The following is a 23,465-nucleotide window of genomic DNA, read 5'->3' as shown; positions in this document are numbered from 1 at the left end:
AGTATGTTAGGAATGATGTTGATGAAGTTAAATTGTTTACCAGCACTATTTGCTTTTAAATGCCCATAGACCTACTGGTCAGAGACCACTAATCCCAGAGAGATGAGCGTACGGGTGAACAGAGGTTTAGGGTCACCCCCTAATGAAGCCTAATCCACCAAAGGTTAAAGGTCATTGTTTATCCACTTTCCTGGACATAAGAAGGCCCTTTCTTTTGTGGATGTTAAACCTCCTTTTCTTCAAGCCCTCGGAGCATAATGAGAGTCCAGTCACAGTGAGAGGAGCGCCAGGGTAATTAGGCGTAGAAGCAGATAGGGTGTCTTTAAACATTAATGGAATTTATGTGGATTGCTCCAAGTGTGTCAAATTGTGTCGGAAAGATTATTCCACATAAAGGCTTCTACTGACAAAGGGCTGATAAAAGCTTGTGTTGACATGTTAGCTGCTTTACACAATATATTTCTTTTAATATTCTGAGGGCGCCAAAATGCCGTTCAGTCGGCTGGGTCACACGGGTATCGTGCACGCAAAACTCCTCATTCTTTAAGATGCTCCATGTTTCAAAGTGAGCTGGGAGTAATGTGCCGTTCATGCTGCATATTAAGAAAAAAGATGAATTGTAAATCACAAGACCTTCCAAGAATCTTCCAAGAACATCCATTGTTAACGGAGCTGCCGGGCCCCTCTCCCTTCAGCATGAGGCCTTTCCTCGGGCCGTTTCCTTCGCCGCGGGGGGCTTCACCCCCGAGCTCCTGTAGGTGTGCCTGTCTGTCATCTCAAGAATGTCCTGCAGCACATGCACATACACATGCAGAGGTTAGGGCACATATCAAATCTTGTTTAAAGCATAAATGTGAAAAAAAAAGAAAATAAAAAGGTTTAAATAATAAAATGCCCGGTTTCACAGACAAGGCTTAACCCTCACGCCAAAGTTTTAAAAACTTTAAAACTAGTTTAAAAAAAAAAGTTTTCTTATTTTTTATTTATATATAGATTTTAGATTTCAAAATATAGAATATATCAGACTTAATAATAATAATAATAAAGTATACAATAAATAACGCACACGATATCGGCTTTAAAATATATTTACATAAATATATTTTCATAATAATTACTTCATATGTATTTTATTTTTGATATAGATTTTCAATCTATCAATATATAAAAATATATTTAGTTTTTTATTTAAAATGTATTTTAAGACTGGAAATGTATTTTGTCTTTATTTTAAAATTTATTTGGGCATTTTAAGGTTTGAACAAAATTAATAAAAATATATATTTCCTCAAGCAAGATTTCTATTTTGCCCTATGGGTTTTACTGAAAAATAAGAAAAACATACTGCAGTATAATAGTATATATAAATATAATAATAAATAAAGGTCGTCTGCATGTTTAAGGTTACAGGTAGACAAAAAAGTGGTAAAATCCTTCACTAACTTTAGTTGCCCACAGGCTTAAATAGTTCATTGATGGTTTATTGGTCAAATTACTGCGACAGCATTCTTTCCTTTTATTCCTCCGAGTGAAACTCTTCTGCGGGTAAAACAGGTTAATGAGCACAGCGAGAGAAGAAAATGAACAAAAGACAAGCCTGTAAACCTGTGAGATTTATTGGTTTTATACATTAGGTTTCAGAATTAGGAATTTAGAAAGAGGAAGAAACCAAGAAACGTACAGCAAAGAGAAGAAAGGAGAAGTAAAGAGAAGGTGTGACAGAGAAAGATGCCGTTTGATGCGTTTTAAAAATGTAAAGCATCATGTTTTTCCGCTCACTATCATGGGAAGTTGTTACGGTCCACGTGTGTTTGTGTGTGTGTGTGTGTGTGTTTAAGAGTTGCACATGATTTAAGTGCTTTGTATCATTCTGTTGACACACACCCAGAATATTTGTTCAAAGGTAGGTCATTCTTTAATGGAGGCAATTTCCACATTCATAGTTCATAGTGTGTGTGGTTAAAAACAAACAAACATTGCAGCTGATATTTTGTTTCTTTTGTCATGTTGAAAAGGAAGAGTGCATTGCATTTATGGACATTGCTGCACAGCCTGGCATGCAGAATTTATAAAATAAGTAAGTAGTATGCTAAACATAGACAAAAAAAAAAAAAAAAAAAAGCTATTCTTTGTTAAGTTCATCCATCTGTGTGTGTGTTCTCTGGCCGTCCCTGCCTAGCTAATAGCTCATGACAGCCTGAGGTCTCGGCCTGTCAGCTCTACCTGCAGGGGTCTGGCCCAACGCCTCGACAGGGTAATTGTTCTGCCCCTTCCAACCCCCTTCTCAAGCTTTAATCCCTTCCCCCAAGAATGCTACGGAGGGTCAAGGTGTATGAGGGGAGAAAGAGGAAAAGAGAAAGTGTGTGAAAGAATTCAAGAGCAGTTGCTGTTTGAAACTAATTATAACTGCATGTCAGCGCAGTCAATGTAATCTCAGTTCTGCACGCCACCTCAGGGACATATCTACACTTCGCCAAGACACCAACTGAACAACTGTGAGAACGTGCCGTTACATAATGCTAGTGCAGTGTGTAGACACTTAGACAAAAGCATCATTTGCAAGCTAAGGGTACATTGTATATAGGACAATGATGTACTAAAAACGGAAACGTTTTTCCTTTTGCGTAGGCCTACAGACGAAAACGTTGTCAAAACGATCGACTAAAAACACTGTATTATTCATGCCAGGCCAGTAGTTGGCGATGTCACTTTGGAAAGAAACACTACGCCTATAGACTAAACACTTAATATGCATGCGCATGATGCCACCATTTACACAAATAAACATTTGAGACGCTAACGGTATCAGTTTCAAAAACGTGCAACTTTGAAACCTATTTTTAAAAGTTGGCATTTTCAGACCCCCAAACCGGCATTGTTGTGTAAATGAATGGCTTCCTGCTAGATATGTTTCAGACTCCCTATTCAATGTTAGGATTTTTTTTTAATCCACCAGATTGCGTTTTTAAGTAAAAGTACTTAAGTAAAATATTAGTTAAAAAAGTTCAATAAAGTGACATTTGTTGCAGTGAGTGAGATCGATATTAGGCATGGTGAATATGGTGCTCGCGGTAAATCAAGAAAACGAGATTTAAACAAAAAAGACTAACCGTGTAGAGCTGTGTAACAATGACTTGTTTTCTGTCGATTAATGTATCCAAACAGTTGCTCACCTGTCTAATAATACACATCATATTTTAAAGCGTCTTTGGTATTTCCATGGTTTCTACAAAATAAAAACGTAAATCGAGGGTAACGCGGTCATTGACAGGCGACGCACGGACACGGTTCGTGTGGTTAAAACTGCTCATTTCCCTGGATGTAAACATTCTTAGAAGTGTCTGGGATAATGCAAGTACACAAATCAACAAAATATATAACATTGTTCTAGTGGTTTTTGGATATTTTGATCCAAAAATCTTACATAGTAGCCGTTTCAGTTCTGAAACGTGAAAAGGCACAGGTAATGAAGACGACGAAAGACTGGTCTGAAGATGCTACGCTATGTTTAAAAGGGTGTCTGGATTGTACAGATTGGACTGTTTTATGGACTCTGGTTCGGACATTGATCAAGAAACAGATTAAATTTGTAGTTATGTGACGTTTTGTGAGGATATGTTAATACCTGTGAAATCGTGGAAGAAATTTCCAAACAGTAACCCGTGGGTTACAAAATCACTCAAGATTCTTCTGTCAAAAAGAAATAGGGCTTTCAAAGAGGGAAATACTGTAGAGCATTATATGCTAAAAAGAGAAATTAAGTGTGAAATTAGAGGGCTAAAGCAGCTTATAAAGTGAAAAAGGGAAATTTAGGTTCTGCTTGGGAAGGGATGCATTTAATTACAGGTCAGGATAGTAGGACAATAAATAATAGAATTAGTTTGAACGGATTCAGTTCAGATGCAGTGTTATCGCAGGATTTTAATAATTTTTATATGAGATTTGATATGTATGATTTTAAATTGGAAATTGAGGATTTTAAAAATAAGTGTAGGATAAACGGAGAGAATGTTTGTGTCCCTTTTGATGTAGGGGATGTGATAACAGTTTTTAAACAATGTAGAATCGGGAAGGCCCCTACAACTACAAAAGTACCTGCACGGTGGAAGCAGTCTATTGTGATTCCTTTGCCAAAAAAACAGAATGCACAGATATTAGATGATTTTAGACCTGTGGGGCTCACATCCTTAGTGATGAAATGTTTAGAAAAATTAGTGAAGAGAAATTGTGCAAAGGACTGAGAGCTCTCTAGACCCTCTTCAATTTGCGTATAGGAACAAACGAGGCGTAGAGGATGCAGTTGCAACTCTCTTACATTTAGTATTTCAGTATTTTAGAGAAAACTTTAGTTAAATTACTTTTTATCGATTTTTCATCCGCCTTCAACACCATTCAGCCACATATTTTAGTTGATAAACTGATTAAAGAATTTGGGTTGGATTTTTATTTGGTAGGCTGGATTTTAGATGTCCTTGTGCAGAGAACACAGAGAGTCAAAGTAAATGACTGTTTTTCTGAATGGCTGGTGTCATCTACTGGGTCACCTCAAGGATGTGTCCTTTCTCCCTTATTATTTATTTTGTATACTAATGATTGTAAGAGTAGTTTTAGTAATAGGCACATCTTAAAATTTGCTGATGACTCTGTAATTGATAGCTTATCGAGTGAGGAGGATCCTATGCACGGTCCTGTGGTTGAGGATTTTACTGTTTGGTGTCAGAATGCTTTTTTAAAACTTAATGTTCTGAAAAATAAAGAGATGACTATTGATTTTAGAGCGAGGGGGAAATCAATTCACGATAAGCAAATAAGTATTATTGGAGCAAAAATTAAAACAAATCGATTTAAAAATGAATTTGTCCCCTCAGCTGTAAAGTTTTTAAACTCAAGGTAAATGTATTTATTGGGTACCTTTCCCCCCCCCCGAGTTCTATGTGTTTGTGAAATAGTTTTATGTGTTTTATGTGTATGCTTGTTTGCTGCAACCAAATTGCCTTCGGGAAATGAATAAAGATGAACTGAACTGAACTGATAGTGTGCCTTTAATAAGATAACCAAAATAGGAATAATACATAATTAAAAATAAAATAAAAACTTTATAAAACAAAATTGATTCATAAATAATTACAAATAAAATAAAACTTCAATTAAATTAAAAAATAATTAAATACATAAATAACATTAAATTCAAGAGACTAGACAGTCATTCCATCTCCTCTCCGTCTTTATTTCTAAAACACAAAGTTTGGATCAGTTGAGTTGGAGTCAGTGAGTTCCTCAGTGTTGTTCTTGTTGGTCAGCTATGGCACCTGTTAAACATTGGCTAGGAAGGAGATGCTCTGTGAGGCTTTTCCTAGAAACTCAACTCTCTCTGGTTTAGCTTCTGTATGTACAGTACAGTATGTGCTCATGTGGACACTGAGGGGCTGAGCACAGGGGGCGGAGAAAAGCCCTTCACCCCAGCCTACCAGACGCGAGGGGTGATCCCACACACGTGGACCACACTCCAGGAAAATTCATAGAAGTACAGAGACATACTGTACATACTGTACATGAAGACACAAATGGAAAATAACAACTACTCAGAGGCAGGAGGGGTCAGAGAATCTAGACCATAGTCTGTCTAAATATGATTAAATCTTAGCTTACTTTAAAGGAATAGTTCATTCTAAAGAAAAAAATTCTGTCATAATTTACTCACCTTCATCCTGTAATATGACTTTATTTATTCGGCCAGCCACAAAAGCGGTAGCTTATCAGTGAGATGTCAGTGTCAGGAGCTTAAAAAAAGGACATAAAAAAGCATCAAATTCCAACTTGCATGCTTTATTTTATTTAGCTGTAAATGCATACCTCTCATCAGGAAACTATGGCTATATAATGAAGCCCTTATGTGACATTTTTAATTACCTCAAGGAAAAACTGCTTACACAAGACGCTCTGCCGTTGTTTCGCTGTAATTTAGCGTTCTCCAGCATGTGTGGTCTGTGACTAGCCAACAAGCCTGAAGATTGAAGCCTGAAGCCTTGAGAAAAGCTCTATGAAATCTGGAAGACCAAAAAAAAGGCAGTTTAGATGAAAATAGTAACATCTCCTAACCATTCCATCACTATTACTTGGCAATAATATTATTGTACATAGTTTCACACAAAACTCACATAATTCATGAGTTGTGATAGTTTAGCACACACAAAAGTAGTTTGCCTGTGTACAACTAACAGTCATGATGCCAGGCTGTTGTGTTGTTACTAGGGTGGTTGCCAGGGTGTTGCTAGGGTGTTCTACATGGTTGCATAACAAGACAAAAGATCCAAGGTCCCAATACGACTCTGCATTGCAAGTCTATCATATTTGTTTGGTTGTTTTACAGTGCATTGTGGGACGAGTTAAAACCTTAATTATATTAATACTTAAGATTTGTTTAAATCCCTAACCTTAAGTATGACCAATGATAATACCGATACTTAGCATGAGTGAGAGAGCGAGAGAAAATACATGACGCCCCTGTAAAAAGGTTCCCTTTAATTATTTTAGAAATGAGCTCTATATTTGACCCGGGTCTCATGGGTGGGTGCTTTTGAGCCGAAAACTTCCATTTCTGTCATGTATGTCAGATGATAAGTCTTGTTTTTGCATGGGGGCTTCCCCTTGTAGGTGTGTTGGTGTCTGACAACTCATCTCTACCTTCAGCATGACAGCAGCATCACAGGAATCATAAGACACCACAACCATTAATGAGCTCATTGAACGTCTCAGAGCTTCATAGATCATTCATTTTCATACCAGTTTTACTGGTGGTGGTTGATATTTTTAGTTGGACGTTCTTGTCATGCACAATCAACTGTGAAGACAGTCAGACTTGGTTAGATGATTGGACTGATGGTAGATCGAAACCATGCTCGTAACACACTCAGCGCACACACACACACACAGGAACCCGATCTCTTTGAACTCTTCTGGTAAAAGGGTGGGAGCTTCAGGTGGTTGATTACTCATAATCTTCAGATTTCAACCAAACAGCCGGGATGTAAAAGTGTGACATTCCCATAATGTACCCTTTAACCCACCTGTTTTTGACCTCTTTGTGTTAAGACATCCACTAAGATTTCACACTTGACACCTCCGTCTATAAATATGTAGCATCGTTTGTTTTCTGTTGGAGCAACTTTATGGATTCGCAAGAGCTTGTCAACACATTAAATGGTTCTATGTGTGTCGTTTCAGCTTAAAGTTGTATACTGTATTGTTAAGAAACATCAAACAAGTTCAAATCAATGTAAAAAAGTATTTTATAGAGAGAAGATGAAAACATAAAGCCCTGTTCACCAAGAACGTTAACTATAACCATAACTATTTTTTGCCTCCACACCAACGGACGATATCGGTCTGTTTGTTCTAAGCAAGCGCTGCAGTTTTTTCATCTGCCACTTTAAATGCGAGAGCTCTGAAAGTAAGATTGATTCTGATTGGCTGTCAATGTTTTTATCGTTCATCAGGAAAAAATCGCTCTGAAAATGATTCCAACGATATAATTTCTCCGTGCCATCGTTATTGTTGTGGTGTGGACTCAGCTATTCTTTTATATTTAGAATGTATTTTAGAACTATATCTTTATTGTTGTTGTTATAGCATTTGATGTGAACAGGCCTTAAAGCTGCAATAAGAAAGAAATGCAGCAGGTTAAAAACAACAATAACGTATCGCAAAATCGTTCTTGTGCATATATAGACCCAAAAAGCATTTGGATGCTAATTTGGACACTTAAATAACATTAATGTTTTGCTTGGACTATCTTTCTTTCAAAAAGCCTATTTGATTTCATATTTTGTAACCTAATGCAGTAACATTCAGACATGCGTTGGATACAATGGGGAAGTAAATGGATTTTTGATCATATGAGCTTTGTCCTGTTTTCAGCCAATGAAACATGAGATCAAAAGAGCCATCTGTTAATTAACATAATTTCATAACTTCTGCACAGGATGCAAGCATCCTTAAATGACCTCCTAAATTACTATACTATGCTGAAAGACTACGAGTCACTTTTTATTGTATATTTTCATGACTACTAAATATTTACAAAAAAAACAAAAACAAGCATTAAATCATCATATACTGCAGGTTTTTGTGATTTTATCTACAATTAAAAAATAAATACATTTGTTTCTGCAACATTTTATTCCCACTCTGCATACATTTTTCCAAGAAAATAGGCCCATGGAGTTTGTATTCTCTGCACCCAATACAAATATGAGATTTGACAAACTCAGAGTTAAATTTGCCAGCCAAATTAATTAAATGAGTGTTCTCATAATGACCAACTAAAACCATTCAAAAACATGTACTTCCTGTTGACTTCTGTTGAAGCAGACTAAAGGCAATTATATTATGTAATTGTAACTCTCTGGGCCGATAAACGCTGATTTTAACATCAGGGTGGAAATCATGCAAATGAGAGAGACGTGAAAGAAACACTGGTAAGCGTCAGGAAACGTTTCTTTTTTAAAAAATAAAAGTTTCTTTTATGTTAAACACAGAAGGGGAGCTTCCCCCTGAGTTTCCTGTGAGTAAAGTGCTAGCTCAAGAGCTACAACAGAAAGTACGGGGTGAATACCTACATAATGACATTAATGTGAAATTTCCCTAAATAACTCCATTGTGTGGGCCTCGCTGACTTCTTGATGCGCTTCAAGTATTTCAGTGTGAAAAAACACAAATTTGAATCGCTCCAAGAAGTACTCGAGTCACATTTTACAAGAACATGTATTTTATTCACTTTTTAAATTTTTTTATTATCTCTTTTTTAATGTGGTTTCTGTAGCACTTTGAGATTCTTTTATGAAAAGTGCTTTACAAATAAAATGTATTATTATTATTATGCATAACAATGAGGATTATGTTCATGCACTTTGTAGGCGGTCAGATCTTTAACTTTCTAAAAAAAAAAGCATCAAAAGGCCTTTTAGCATCTTTAAATGTCCAGGAAACGTCGTCTGTGTTTTCTGCTAAAATTGCTACCGCTGGAAGACGTTCTCCAGATAAATGGATAAAGGTTTTGTGCATGGCCTCCGGTTCCGTTACCTCTATGAGTGATGTGTGTTTCCACAGCGCATGCCTCTCAATAGGAGGATTTCCCCTTGTTGTTCAAAGCTGCACTCATGACTCACTCTCGTTCACTCGCTCTCTTTCTCATTCCATCCCTCTCTCTTTTTCTCTCAGGCCGAGGGGGCTTTTCTTTGTTTTGCCTGTGGAGAAACGGGTAAAAAAAAAAGAGGGGGGGGGGGGGGGTGGGCTTTCAAGAGTGATATGACTAAACTGCAAAGGTGCAAATGTCTCACTACAGACAGGTGGTTAGATGCACTTCAGTGGTCTCAAAAGTGTGTTTTCAGCCCCCCACGCATCTTTCTGCAAAGTATGATGACGTTTGAATCATGGGAGTTGTTAAAAAAAACCCTCCAGATGCATTGATTACAGTAATGGAAATTGGGGGTGAAATGTGCTTCATTGTCATGAAACTTGTAAAGTAAGGCTGAACACTTCTTTCTGTCTTTTAACTCTAATTTCTTAAAGCATGATATTCACCTGTATGCACTCCATTCCAGTGGGAAACACACTTTTTCAGGATCACCGCTGGCATGTATTTCTCAATTTCTTCAGCTTGTTCCTACACCTGCAGAGATCATAAGTACATGATAAGCTCTTCAACACACAGGAATGTGACAAGATACAGAACATTTTGCCTACAGGGGATTATTCAAATTTATTCAAATAAAGGTGATGGCAAAATAAAGATGTTGGAGAGCAGAATGTAAAGTATGTTTACGACTCAATCGGTTTTGCCTCAGGTCAAAATATACACATATAGGTAATATATTTAAAGGTTTTACCAAGTAAAATTAATGTCTTTCCAAGTATCCATGAGATACACATGTCACTGAATTAAAGGGACCAAGATCTCCTGCTAAATACTGGGACAAAGTTCAGTAGTACATGATTAAAGTGCTCAGCAAAGCTTGGTTTACATTCCCTGGTGATTGATGTGTGTGTGTGTGTGTGTGTGTGTGTGTGTGTGTGTGTGTGTGTGTGTGTGTGTGTGTGTGGCGGCTGACGTATCACTGTGATTTCAAGGCCAGATGACTTTGTGGAGAGGACAAACATGAGGCCGAGTTCAAATGATTGCATATGTTTGTGTAGTTTGGAAGTGAATTGGATTGATCGGGTCATCTTATGAATGCCAGCTAGATAAAAATGCAGGAATACAAAGATAGTAAGTCTCGGCTCCGCTTTATATCCACTCTGTTCAATTCTAGGGAGTTCTTTCTGAGAAGTTGAGTTTTCCTATATTCACCATGTGGCACACAGAACCCTATCATAGAGGTTAGTCAGAACGAGTCCTCATGTGACACGAGCACATTTTGGTCAGATAGAATTCCTTGATGTCTAGATATAGTTCCTTGAACGCTGGATGCCAAATTTCAAGCATGACGCAGACAATTTGGTTTTCAGGTAATAAAAAACAACTCATTGTTCTAAATTCATGCACTGCATTTTTTCTTCTTCCTTTTAAGCACAACCACACTAATTTAGCGAGATTCATGCTTTATAATATGAATCATTTGCTAATGGGATAAGAAAAATTAAGTTAGTTCATAATATCTTATGCTGCTTCATGTAAATTTACCACGGTTTTAAAGGCGTTTAGACTATTTTAGTGGGAAACAAGACAAAAGCATTGATAAAAAAAAAAAATTTCAGTGTGATTAATGCAAATTTAAATGCGATTTTGTTTCAGAATGTTTGATTTCACAGTACGTTAAATTTGTATATTCAAAAAAGAAAAGTTTCTTTCTTCGCATTCCCAGTTTGAAAAATTCAATTCAAATCGAATTGTTTTATACAAATCATAAGCAAATCAACATATGCTGTTTGTAAACCCCCCTAACCACCTCATTTCACTTCTGTAATATGATGCATATCTGACTAAAATAAAATATTTAACAAGAAAAATGTAGGATGTCATTTGAACTTATCCATTGGAAATTGATTGGATCATAAAAAGCAGGCATTTCCAAAACATAATGAATAGTTGTTTGGCTATTGGTTAACGCTGTGACGTCAAAAGAAAGAGTGTCATTTTAGGGCGAGTTCAAAAATAAAGATTATTAAGACAAATTATATATGTTTTTAAATAATATTCACCAGTGAATTATTCACAGTAGACTTTATTCACAGCAGTGCCATCTTTGAATGAAAGCGAGGCTGTGAGAGTTAGACATTCATCTTTTCAGTGGGTTATATTATTTAATGTGTTTTTAAATTGATCTGCTGATAAAACACTGCAAAAATATCTTTCCCTATTAATTTCAGAAGACAGAAAACTCCAGAACACATGAGCTGTGGAAAGGCGCTGCTCTGAATAAGGTCTAGAAGAACAGAAACAAGTGGTCAATTTTTATTTTATGTCGACTTCAGACTGGTCAGAGTTGAATGTGTTGTGCTGTGTGTTTCGGTCACGCGTGTCAGAGGGAACATGTGCGTGGGGAGATTTGTGGGAGAATGTCCTGTGACAGCAGCATGAAATGGGGTGAGTGACAGTGGACAGCTGAGGGACGTCAAACGAGACAAAAGGACAGTATATATGTGCCGGAGCGCGTGAATGTGTAAGAGGAGAGAGTGCATCTGTGTATCGGTGTGTGTCTGCAATGGGGCAAACCATTCCACATTCCTCAGACGCAGTTGTGTTTTGCGTGATTTATAGTTTGTCTGAAGCGGTGGCGAGTAAAAGGCGTAATTACAGAACGTTCTCTACAGGATTTTTACATATGGAAATACAAAGGGTCACGTCTGCGAATGAAAACAGATCATTCATTTAATGACTGGCTGCAGAAGACATCTTATTTACAGAACCTTATACTATAAATCAGCTAGGCCATATTAACCCATGCATGCCCATGAGCTTGATGTGCAACGTTTGGCTAAAACACACCATCCTTAAAGGGATAGTTCACAAAAAATGAAATTCACCCTGACGATGTTCCACACTGTAAATCTGGAGAATGTCCACACTCTCAGGCCCTGTTTACATTAGTGCATATAACTTTTTGCCACACTACTCCAGACTTTTGGAGACTTTTGGAAACGCCGCAGCATTTTAGTTTGGAAACTCCAGGTCAGTGTAGATGGGCCAAAACGGAAACTTTTGAAAACAAAAGGTGTGACTGCCCAAATTTGCTCCTTGATTGGGACTTCTGAATCATTGCGTATCCTTCACAGATTCGTCAAGCCCCTATCATATGACCATTACGCTACCGGAACACGCCAATAACAGTCTAAACAATAACATGGAGGCGGAATTGCAAGCTTTGCTGACTTTGTTGTCCTTATTAGCAGCCACTGTGCAGTTAAACTCTGCATTTTATAATACTGCAGCTGCCTATATCGAAAGATGCAAGCTATTAATTATTAGTGTGTAGTGTGGACAGATATTACTTCTGAAACGCCAGTAAAGTAAATATCGTTTTCATTTTAAAACGTCGTGTTAAAACGAAAACGCACTGTTAACAGAGCCTATTAAGAAAAGGTTCTATTATAGAACTATAAATAGTTTCAGATATATAGAACTTTTTAGGTGTTCCCATCATGAGATTGTTTTATGCATTTAGTTTTAATAAAGTTTTTATTTTGGATCATTTTATGAATTTACCAGCTCATAAACATACTGTATCACTAGAAAATCTGTTAACCATGAAAGTATTATGCAATCATTTAAGACATTTAGAACCTTTCTGGCATAAAGCACTTTGGAGCATTTTGGATCTTTTTATTTCCGTTAAATTCAAATGAGTGTTTTTAGGCTATTCTTTTGAAATTCCCCATTTGTGTTCTACAGAAGAAATAGCATCACATGAGTTTGAAAAGACACGTGGCTGAAGTAAATGAATGATTTTTGGGCTAACAAATGAATGTTTTCATGAGTTCAGCACTTAGTTTCATGCTCCGTTACAAACTCCAAAAGAACTATTTTTCTTATCTGAGTCTAGATGTAATCAGTGTGGTCCTGAATCAGGGTTTACAAACAGTTTACAGTTTATCACACGACTGCCAGCTGAGATACGTCAGGAATCTGAAGTTCACTGAACCCTCTTTGTGCAGTAATGAGGATCCATTAGCACGTAACTCGACACTGTTCTGGGATCAGAGGCAGCAGATGCTGATGTCTTTACACGGCTATTAGCAGGAGGGGTTATCTGCACTCAACATTAAATGAAATTAAGAAGAGCTGAAAACTGGAAAACTTGCAGAAAGGCAAATCTTGTTTAAAAACAACATATGTTGTGTTATAGATGCTGGTTCTCAATAGACTTCATAACTAGCTATCTAGTAGACTTCCTTGGTCAACCAGTTTCATCTGACAGACATTGCTGGCTAACTTCACCAGCATGGTTATGATGGTCAACTAGCTAGACCAGCATCAATCCACCATGCAAATGTAACAGACGTAGGCCAGTGAGAGCTGTGCATGTAAACCTCACTCCCATAATCTCAAGAAACGCTCTAGCGACACACACTAGAGACTGCTCTCTTTAGCGTCTTTGTTAGAGCGTCCGCCTCACATGTGGACGGGCCCTGGTTCGAGTCCCAGTTCGAAATGGAGAAACAAAATCAATCTGTAGTTATTGGTATGCCGAATAGAATATTGAGACCATAAAATATTTATTTAGTAATGGACAGTAGTAATAAAAAATAGTTCCATCTAATTATTTAATTAAATTACAAAATAGGACCCATATTAATTTGTTTTTGATGTAACCTAATATAGTCAAAGTGATTCAAATAGGTTAAATTATATATTGGAATTACTAAAAAAAAATATTTATATGTGACCACATAAAGCACATTTCCAAGTTGCCTGATTAATTTTTTTATAGCATATTAAAGAAATGATAAAACACTTGCAGTGTGGGAGTTGGGAAACCTGATTATAAAGCACTTGGTAACCAGTCACTCTCAACATTTAAATATGAACTAGACTAGAGCAATCATTTAAATCTCTTTGCACTGTTCCTAGCATTTTGGTTTAAAAAAAAATCCCCGTCTGTACATAGACGCGCACTGCCACTTTCTGAGTTTTGACCTCCCCCTGTTGGAGAAGTGTATACCTGAGCATGTCACTCAGGACCTGAGGTCAGGAGGTGAGGTCACTCAGTCCTTAAGGAACCAACCAAAGAGCAAAGACAAAGAGCCTCCTCTAAAAGACCAAAGGAAAGGAGACGAGAGCCAGACAGATGCACTATCTGAGGTTTTAAAAGAATAAAGTGCAGCCTTTATCAAGTGTACCTAAAAGACAATTCGTCTTTAACTTCCTAAACAAAGAGCTCACATTGATGAAGTAGTCAGATTGCATGAATCAAAAGCATTGAAGCTGATGACATCTTTTCTTATCTTTTAAACCCCCTGAATTGAGTGTTAAGTAATATTTAAAGGTTAATGTTGTTATTGCCCAATGTTTTCCTCTCTGTTTAAATGAGCATGATCAATACGCTTTTGTAAGAGCAGTTATGCCAATTCTAAACACACTCGAGGTAGGCTGTCAAATATTGTGTACACATGTACAGTATTGCAATATCAGTTATAACATGCTAAACTTGGTTAGAGCTGCAATGTAGTCATCAAATTAAACTCATGGTTGGTGGATGAATCATGAGAACCACAAAGAAAGTTCTGCATGCGGTTCATACTTAGAATCCTTCTGAGCGTTTCCCTTCAGAGAATTTGCATTGAGGTCATAACTTCAACTTCAGTATTAAAACAAATGAATTGATATTATGATACATAGGTAAAGCTTACATTAACATATAAGAGTAAAGAAAAATCAAATAAATTATATTTTGCATAAAGAAATACAATTTATAGACCATCAAGATTATTTTGTATGACAGTTAAGCACATTTTTGACCAAAACCAAAACTCTTTCACACCTTTTTTTAGTCACAAACTTTTTATTTTTTGTCTCTTTTTCTTGTATCAACTAATAAGGTAATAATTGACATACTTTAAGTTAATAAGCTCCACAGATTAATTTAATTTAACTCTAAATCTTGGTTTTACTACACAAGCATGTTAATTGCACTAACTTGAAAATTTTGAGTAAGCTAACTCATACAATTTTAATTGACTCCTCCCCCTTCCTGTGGTCCGTGTGTCCAGTCCATAAATACACAAGTGAAATGTAAAGGGGACATGCGACGAGAGTGTCTCAGTACTCAGGTTCTGAAACACTCCCAACATGCATCTAATATATACCTGTCTCAAAATAACTTGGTGTGGTTCAGACGTCATCACGACAGAGGGCGGACCTCAATAAGACAGTGTCAAGCTTTGAGAGTATGCATGCATGGTAACACTGAATAACATTTACATCCCCAGATCTTAGTTTGTGTCACATTATGTGTGCTGATGAACTGTCACCTTGTTCCCTGCGGAGAGAAGCTCCTGTCCAAACAAAATCCTGTTATCGCAGGGAGCTCATCTGGACAAATGTTTGTCTGTGTCCCTTTCGGATGTCGTTTCTCTTAGCTCTGTTGAGATAAACGAGAGAGGGAGAGTGATGGAGACAGAAGGGAAAGTCAAGCATGAGCGCTTCAGGAGTGACCCTTTAATGAAGCAGCTCTGATCACCTTCACAGATGCTGTGAGCGAGCTGCAAGCAGATTGACACATTTAACACTTATTTTGGTTGCGTATACATGCAAACGTCCCCAACATGATGCTAGGATGTTGCTAGTTGGTTCCTAAGATATTATGAGAGTTTTTTTTAGCATGTTGCTATTTGGTTCGTAAAGCTTTACTAGGTCAGTGTTCACTGGCACAAGTCAAAAGGACCATTGCCCAAGTCTATGATATTCTGGTCTCTATGTAACCGGTCCTACTCGACACACTCTGAGCATGATTTGAACCTAACAAGGACGCCAACAAGGATGCTAAAGACTGCAGTCTTTAGCGTCAGTCACTCATGCACCTCTTGAGGCCAGGGGAGTGAGGTTTACTCGCACAGCTTTTACTGGCGAGCCTCCATTACACTCACCACCATTACCTTCACTGCTATCTGGGTCACGGCACCAAATATAACTGGTGCTACTCAACCGGATTCGAACGGGTGTCTCCGGCATGCGCTTACAAGGACGCTAAAGACAGTCATGCACCTCTTGAGGCCAGGGGATTGAGGTTTACTCGCACAGCTTTTACTACCTGGCCTCGGTTACACTCACCACCTTAATCCTCACTCCTATCCGGGTCACGGCACCAAATGTAACCTGTCCTACTCAAACCGCCCCGAGCAGGAATCGAACCGGCATTTCCGCCGAGTGGGTGAGGAGGGTGCGCTAACAAGGATCCTCGTGTGCCTCTTGAGGCCAAGGGAGTGGGGACTGAGGTTTACTGATATTTAGATATGGCTCAGGTCTCTCTTTCGATGCAAGTCTATGGAACATTTTTCATTTTATCAACATGTTTGTGGTTTTACCTTGAGTTGAATGCTTAGGTCTAGGGGTGTGACGAGATCTCGTGCCACAAGATCTCGCGAGACTAAAATGTGACGAGATTTCTCGTCGAGTGAAAAGCTGTGTCGCGATATCGCCATGATTAGCAAAGAATTTGCCACGTTCACATTACATTACGGTGTACACCGCGGCACCGCCTCCACTGTCGTTTTGCTATTGTATTGTAAACGTCTACTCTGCTCATCCAGCACGAGTTGCAGTCGCACACAGACTGTGACAGTGCTGCAGGAATCACAGTTCACTGATCGCGTTACGATGGCGGAGGATTTGTTGCGCAACAGAGTCGATCTGAGATGTCTTCTGAGAATGAGATGTCTTGATATGTCTGAGATGGCGGTTCACACAGAACGTGTTTTTTCCATTCCAGTGCGGTACTTTTCCATTGTTTTTCTATGTAAACGCGCTAGACGGATGTGTAACCTTGCGCTCGCGTCTTGCATCTTTTGCAGCGTCTCGCGCATGACACAGCATTCTAAAAACGTGGCGCTCAAGTTAAAATCAGTTCCCCCATTCTACTGCCAGCGTATCGCATTTTACACAGCAAAAACGCATTCTGTGTGAATGACCCCCTTATCTTGTAGAACGCGCGTTCAGCACCGCCACTACGGAGTGAAAATGAAAGTAAAACACGATGCGCGCAAATTAGACTGCATACAATAGCCCGTCTCCCAATATCAAACCTATCTCTGGACGTTATAGTTGTGGCTCTGGTCTCTGTTTTGGTCTCTGCTTGCACTTTGAATACAGAGAGAGTTGGCCTACTTTGATTATGGTTGCACTTGCACTTAATTATCGTTTGCACTAATAAGACTAAGAAAAACTGTTGTTTTATACAGTTTTTATTTCTATTTTCAATTTGTGAAAAGTAGTTTTATTTGGAGGTCACACAGCCTCAGAAGTTCTGAGGTCTGAAGAGACTCGTGTGAAATCATACTTGAGAGAAGCTAGTCAGTTGAGTTTGTGGGAAAACCTTTACAGTGCTTCTATATTGTTGTATTTTAATGTATTTGATAATTCATACTCAAAGTAGAACTGAAATGACATTCATTACAAGATGATTTAGTTACAACATTGAGGAGTTCTATCAAATATTGTGCAAAAATCTCGTCTCGTCTCGTTCTCGTGAACCCAATCTCGTCTTTGTCTTGTCTCGTGAGATAAGGGTCTCGTCACACCCCTACTTAGGCCTAATCAATTTTCTAATAATAACACCCCAAGTATGAGTACAGTAATATAGTTAACTAAGCAAACACCAATAAAACTCCCAGAACACTCCAAAATATGTAAATGACAAGAAATGAATAAATGTTTAAAACTTCCAACATGAACTTCCTGGACTCCAAGACTCTCGTCATGGTAACCGCATTGGAAACTTCCTTGCAGGCCTGTAGTTCAGTGGTGAGACAACAGAGAGCAGCCCACAATGGTAACACAAATAAACATCTCCACATATATGTGTGCGATTTCCCTTTAGTGTAGGCTTTTGACGTAATACGTAGGCCCTTTGTTGTTTACTGTGTAGGTTCTCTCTCATAAACCACAGACCAGTGCTCTATTTTCATTCATGCCTTCAGTTGGCCCTTTCTCGCCAAAGTAGTGCAGAAGGAGGATAAATTGACTTTCTGAAAGAAAGATGGAGACCATGAAATATTAAGCACAAGTACTTATTGTTTGTCTGTAACATGCAGTATGATCAAAGGACGTTTGTAGTGGGTCGGGTCTTGTCTTCACACATTTTATAGATGACTGCCAATTCTCATGCTTTACAACAACTATGTGTGAACGCCTAGAGAAAAGCGGCCAAGATGAAAGAGGGGCTTGCGTGAATTGATCTGTGGTGTGAAAAACTGTGTGAGGGGTCTTAGGGTATGTGCATTAATTACGGCAGAAAAAAAATGGCCCCTTTCTAATGAATTCCCCTCATTTTAAATGCCAATCCTATTGTAACTTACTCGCACACCATACTCAGCACACTTGATCCAGAGCATTTCTGCCACTTCAAGTGGTAAATGCTGTGCTTTTACAGCGACCAATGCTGTAACTGGTAACTTTACTCTATCTAGGCCGAGCAGAGGAGGATGGGTATTCTTTTTGAGCCATTGTTCCTCCTACAGTTTCTTCATAAGTCTGTGTTTTCCCTTACATCTGCCAATTTACAGAAAAAACATATGTAATGCAAGACACAACAAAACTTATCATGCAATTTTGACTCACTAGCAGGGCTATGCAGTTTCGGGAATTTCTTCGCTGTATTCTCGCTTTTTGCTCGCAGGTTTCTCTATAGAGCGCCCCCTACAGCTTGCTGTCAACTCTCAGATACCAGAGGCTAGTAGATCAACGACATCAAAGCAGACAGGACATAAAATGTCTTCTTTTGAGTTCGAACAGCGTGAGGGAACGCAATAATGAGAGAATTTTTGCAGAATATTTTTGCCGAAAAGCAATTTGTTACATCGTGAGACCTGATATCACGCGATACTTCCTGATGCTGCGGCCGCCGGCCCAAAGTTGCAAGGATGTTTTTTCCGCTCACAGGCGATAGGCGGGTGCGAGACGACCACCATTCAACCCGAAAAAAGTAATATAACCATTCCAATGACTCCGAAGCTGTCCAGTTAACCTGCATAGTTCACCTTTAATGTAAAATATGTCCCACCCAACAATGCATATATCATAAAACTAGTAGCTAGACTTTAAATAAAACATAAAACATTTGATCTGAAAATGATTGATATTAACATATAGATTAACATTTAGTACAACATTAAATTGTGTCATTTCCCCCCTATTTTTTTTATAGTAAAAAGCTATATTTTTATTAGAAGTCCATTATTATCAGATTTAACTTAAACGTTTACTGCAGACCTTTTCATGTAAATCCACAGGTAAAACTGACCTGTCTGCATAATACAGTGGATAAACAGCATTGATCTATGACAGAGCGAGGTCACACATAGTAAAACAAAATTAATTCAGGATTAACGTGTAACCGCAGAAGCCACATAAAAAACAGGAAGTACTCTCTTCGCTGACAGGAAGTGGGTGAAAAGCGGAGGTATAAACATATGCAAATGCTTTGCTGCATGCGTATGCACATTTGGAGGTATACTGTACGAATTTGTGTGTTAGATGAGAACTAGTTGTTGCATACTACTTATGTTGCAAACTAAATCTGAGAACCTCTGAGCCACATTCTCTTTCCTGAAACACCTTTCCCTGCAGCGTTATTGCTCTCATAGTACTGCCTAGTGTAGTCATTTTACACACTTTTTGTTCAGTATTAAATGACAGTAACTAAGCACACATTACTATTGCTATCACTCATGTGTAGGTTTATGGATTTATACAAACACCTAACCTTAAGCAACCTTAACTATCTCATCTTAAACCATTTGTTGAGGATAGGTGTGCTGTTTCTTGATCAACTTTATGATTTCACCTAACAGGTTTATATAAAAAAATAAAAAAGCCCAGACAACCACCAAGAACACTGGAACACTTCTGGCAAACCATCAAAACACCCTAGCAATTGCATAGCAACAATCTGGCCACTCAGAACATCCTAGCAACTGCATAGCAACAACCTGGCTACCAAGAACACTTTATCAACTCTATGGCAACGCCCTGGCCACCACCCAGAACACCCTAGCAACTGCATAGCAACAACTTGGCTACCAAGAACACTATCAACTGCATAGAAATGCCCTGGCAACCATCCAGAAAACAATAGAAACTGCATAGCAACAACCTGGCAACCACCAGAACACCCTAGCAACTGCACAGCAAAACTCTGGCAACTCAAAACATCCTAGCAACTGCATAACAACAACCTGACCACCTAGAACACCTTATTAACTGCATAACAATGGCCTGGCAACCCCCCAAAACAATAGGATCTGCATAGCAGCAACATGGCCACCTAGAACACCTTAGCAACTGCATAGCAACACCCTGGCAACCACCCAGAGAATGCTAGCAACTGCATAGCAATGACCTGGCCACCACCTACTACATCTTAGGATTTGTGGCATGGGCAAAAACGACTCAATCGTTTGTCTTCACAACATGTAAAAATCAAGTTGAAAATGTTATACACATTGAAAATACAGATACAAAAGAAATTTGCAACACATATAGACTGTCTAAATTCAAAAATTATGTTGTTTGATTATGAAGCCCACTTGTAAATTCAATCTATTCATTTATTTAAACTACAACTCCATCAAGACTGTCATCATGAAAGTAGGTCAATGAATTCCCCTCTGCCAACACAACTGTCACTGTGTCCTTGCTGCTCCTTGTCTAAACAGAAGGGAGATTTTCAAAACGATTTGGTTTGTCCATTATGTTTACACTTTTGAGTCACATTAGTCACAGCTCTATGGTGAAGGCATATGACTAGCGCTCAAGCGTTACAATATAAAAGGATCCTGTTTTGACCTCCCATTAGCCGGCTGTTGAGCAGAGGGGATTCTCTCGGGGACTTCACTTTACCTGAGGCACAGATAACGCCAACGCCTTAGCAATGGATATCTTGACCTAATGTATTGTACAGTCCTTAGGTCTTGGATAATTTACCAAGAAATAACTATTCCTCTTATTGCTCTACTGTTGCTAACATTGTGTTCTTGAACCTTAGCTATCAACCTTCAGTAATAATATTTTACATACATGTGCTGCTGTTCTCAGAACAATGAGTCATCTACCTTCCAGATGCTTTCAGTTGTTGTCTTTATCTTATTCTAGCTGGTTGTTTATGCCGTATTGTAAATTAATGTGTCATATCGCCGTCTCTATGCTAACACGATAGTGTTTCAGAAGCCTCTGGCCAGTGGAGATATAGATAACTTAAAACCTTTGTCCTTAACTGAATCTTTAAAAGGAACAATCACACAAAAACTAGACATTTATTCACCCTCATGTCATTCCAAACCTGACTTTCTTCTGCAGAACACAAAACCACATTTGAAAGAATGACTCAACTATTTGTGCCAGAATGACAATGCAACAAACACAGAGAAATAGAGGGATGTATCAATATTTTCACACAAAATACTGACACTGTCATGGCAAGTTTGAATACCCGAACGCGCAAAATGTGATTCAAAAGCGTAGATTATCAGTGAATGACTAAAATGGAAATACTTTACAATAACAGTGTATACATTATGTGCATTATAATAACTATATATATATATATATTTAAAAAATTCTACATTAATACTGTAAAAGATAAACAAAAACTTTAAAAAATTAAATTAAAATAATTAATATATATATTGTTCATTGTTAGTTCATGATACCTAATGTATACATAATAACACACTTATGTTTTTTTTGTGTCCTTTTTGAAGCTTGAAAATAAATAAATCACCACTTTCACTGTATGAATAAGTGCAGCATTAACATTCTTCTAAATGTCTTCTTTCATGATTCACAGAAGTAAAAATACAGGTTTGGAACAACATGAGGGTCAGTGAATGATGACAGAGTTTCATAAATATGAATCTAATCAATAATCAGTGTGTGTTGCGAGGGATTTGCACGTGTGCGGCTGCTGGAGTGGATTACTCAAGCTGTTGAGCTGCTGGTGGTTTCAACTGAGGTTTATAGTGAAAAGACAAACACATGATGGGGTCATAAACACCCCAGCAAGTGTGACCAGGGACACATGAGAGCATCAGACTGCTTTTACCGCCCTCCCCCTGCGATTGTAAATGAGGCAATGACGCATATTAAAAGGACCAAATTGGGCAAAAGACACTGAAAGAGATGCTCACGCACACACTTTGACCCGCCAGCAAACTGAAGGTGTGAGCTGACAGACTTTGAGAGGAAACAGGTCAGAGATAACACACCTACGATGGGAGTGAAAGTGTGTGTGTGTGTGTGTGTGTGTGTGTGTGCTGTTGTGGCCTTAAAGGATATGGGTGTGTATGAGAAAAGCATATTTGCCATGTAAATAAAACCATAAACACCTGACAAACCGCTCTTGACTTGTTTCCTGATTTTGCGAGATTACAGCTTGTAGCATGACATTCATTATTGAAAACATGCATTCCCAAACAGTCATGAGACAACGAACACTGCTATCAGCAAACACATCCCGCAAAAAGTTTCTCAATCCCAAATCCTTCCCTTCTAAAAACCGGTTTCAGACCAAACCCTAGTATGTTGAATACAAGTTGGTACTGCTCACACCAATCAAACACACTCCCACAGAGCCTGGAATTCCTCGAACCGGATTCAGATTGGTGCAAAGCCAAAAACAAACCATCAATGTTCTGTTAGTACATGCCATCCAGGAGCTTTGAATGCCTCCAAGCCCAGTTTTCCTGTCCTCTTTCATGTCTTTCCCACACTTTTTTTTTTGGATTGGGGGGTTTGAATGAGTCATGGTTTCGGTGAGGCTTTCCTGCATGATGCACACACGCACATGCACACACACACACACACACTGAAGTGTAGCATGACATCTGTGATATCTTCTAAGGGTATCTCTTTAAAAGCATATGTAGGTGGAAGCTGGTTCTCATCTTACCAACAGTAGTTATATTACAACCAATCATATATCTTCCCCCAGCTTCTATTTACAGTTATCTGACCTTATACTTCAGCAACATATTATTATCTTGTCTGGGCATTAGATCTCAGCTTAAAATTCTGTTTATTGATGTGTTTTTATATTTTCTATACCAGGGGTGCCCAATCCTGTTCCTGGAGATCTACCTTCCTGCAAAGCTCAGCTCTAACCCTGATCAAACTCAACTGAAGCAGTGTGTGTTTGATTGGTGTTAGATTTGAACTCTGCAGTTAGGAAGATTTCCAGGAACATCATTGGGCCCCCTGATTTATACCATGGTCTGATTGAACACTCGATTCTGATTGGCCGTATTAAAAACGCTTA

General features: G+C 38.3%; 1 long non-coding RNA gene across 5 annotated transcripts in view; it reads right to left on the bottom strand.

Annotated features, from left to right (window-relative positions):
- The window catches only part of LOC307007199, a 45,355-nt gene that overhangs the window by 4,915 nt on the left and 16,975 nt on the right, over positions 1–23,465 (bottom strand). For 4 of the 5 annotated variants that reach the window (XR_013799596.1, XR_013799598.1, XR_013799599.1 and 1 more), the window contains 6 exons: positions 15,469–15,578; positions 9,583–9,670; positions 9,082–9,245; positions 5,911–6,047; positions 5,702–5,780; positions 634–787 (listed from right to left, as the gene is read on the bottom strand). This is a non-coding gene — a long non-coding RNA (uncharacterized lncRNA). The remainder of the gene's footprint in view (positions 1–633; positions 788–5,701; positions 5,781–5,910; positions 6,048–9,081; positions 9,246–9,582; positions 9,671–15,468; positions 15,579–23,465) is intronic. The other variant, XR_013799597.1, reaches the window with a different exon arrangement.

The sequence above is a fragment of the Phoxinus phoxinus genome, assembly GCF_949152265.1.
Source record: "Phoxinus phoxinus genome assembly, chromosome: 11".
Lineage (NCBI taxonomy): Eukaryota > Metazoa > Chordata > Actinopteri > Cypriniformes > Leuciscidae > Phoxinus > Phoxinus phoxinus.
Note: the sequence above shows the minus strand (reverse complement) of the source record. Positions and strands in the feature narration are given on the sequence as shown.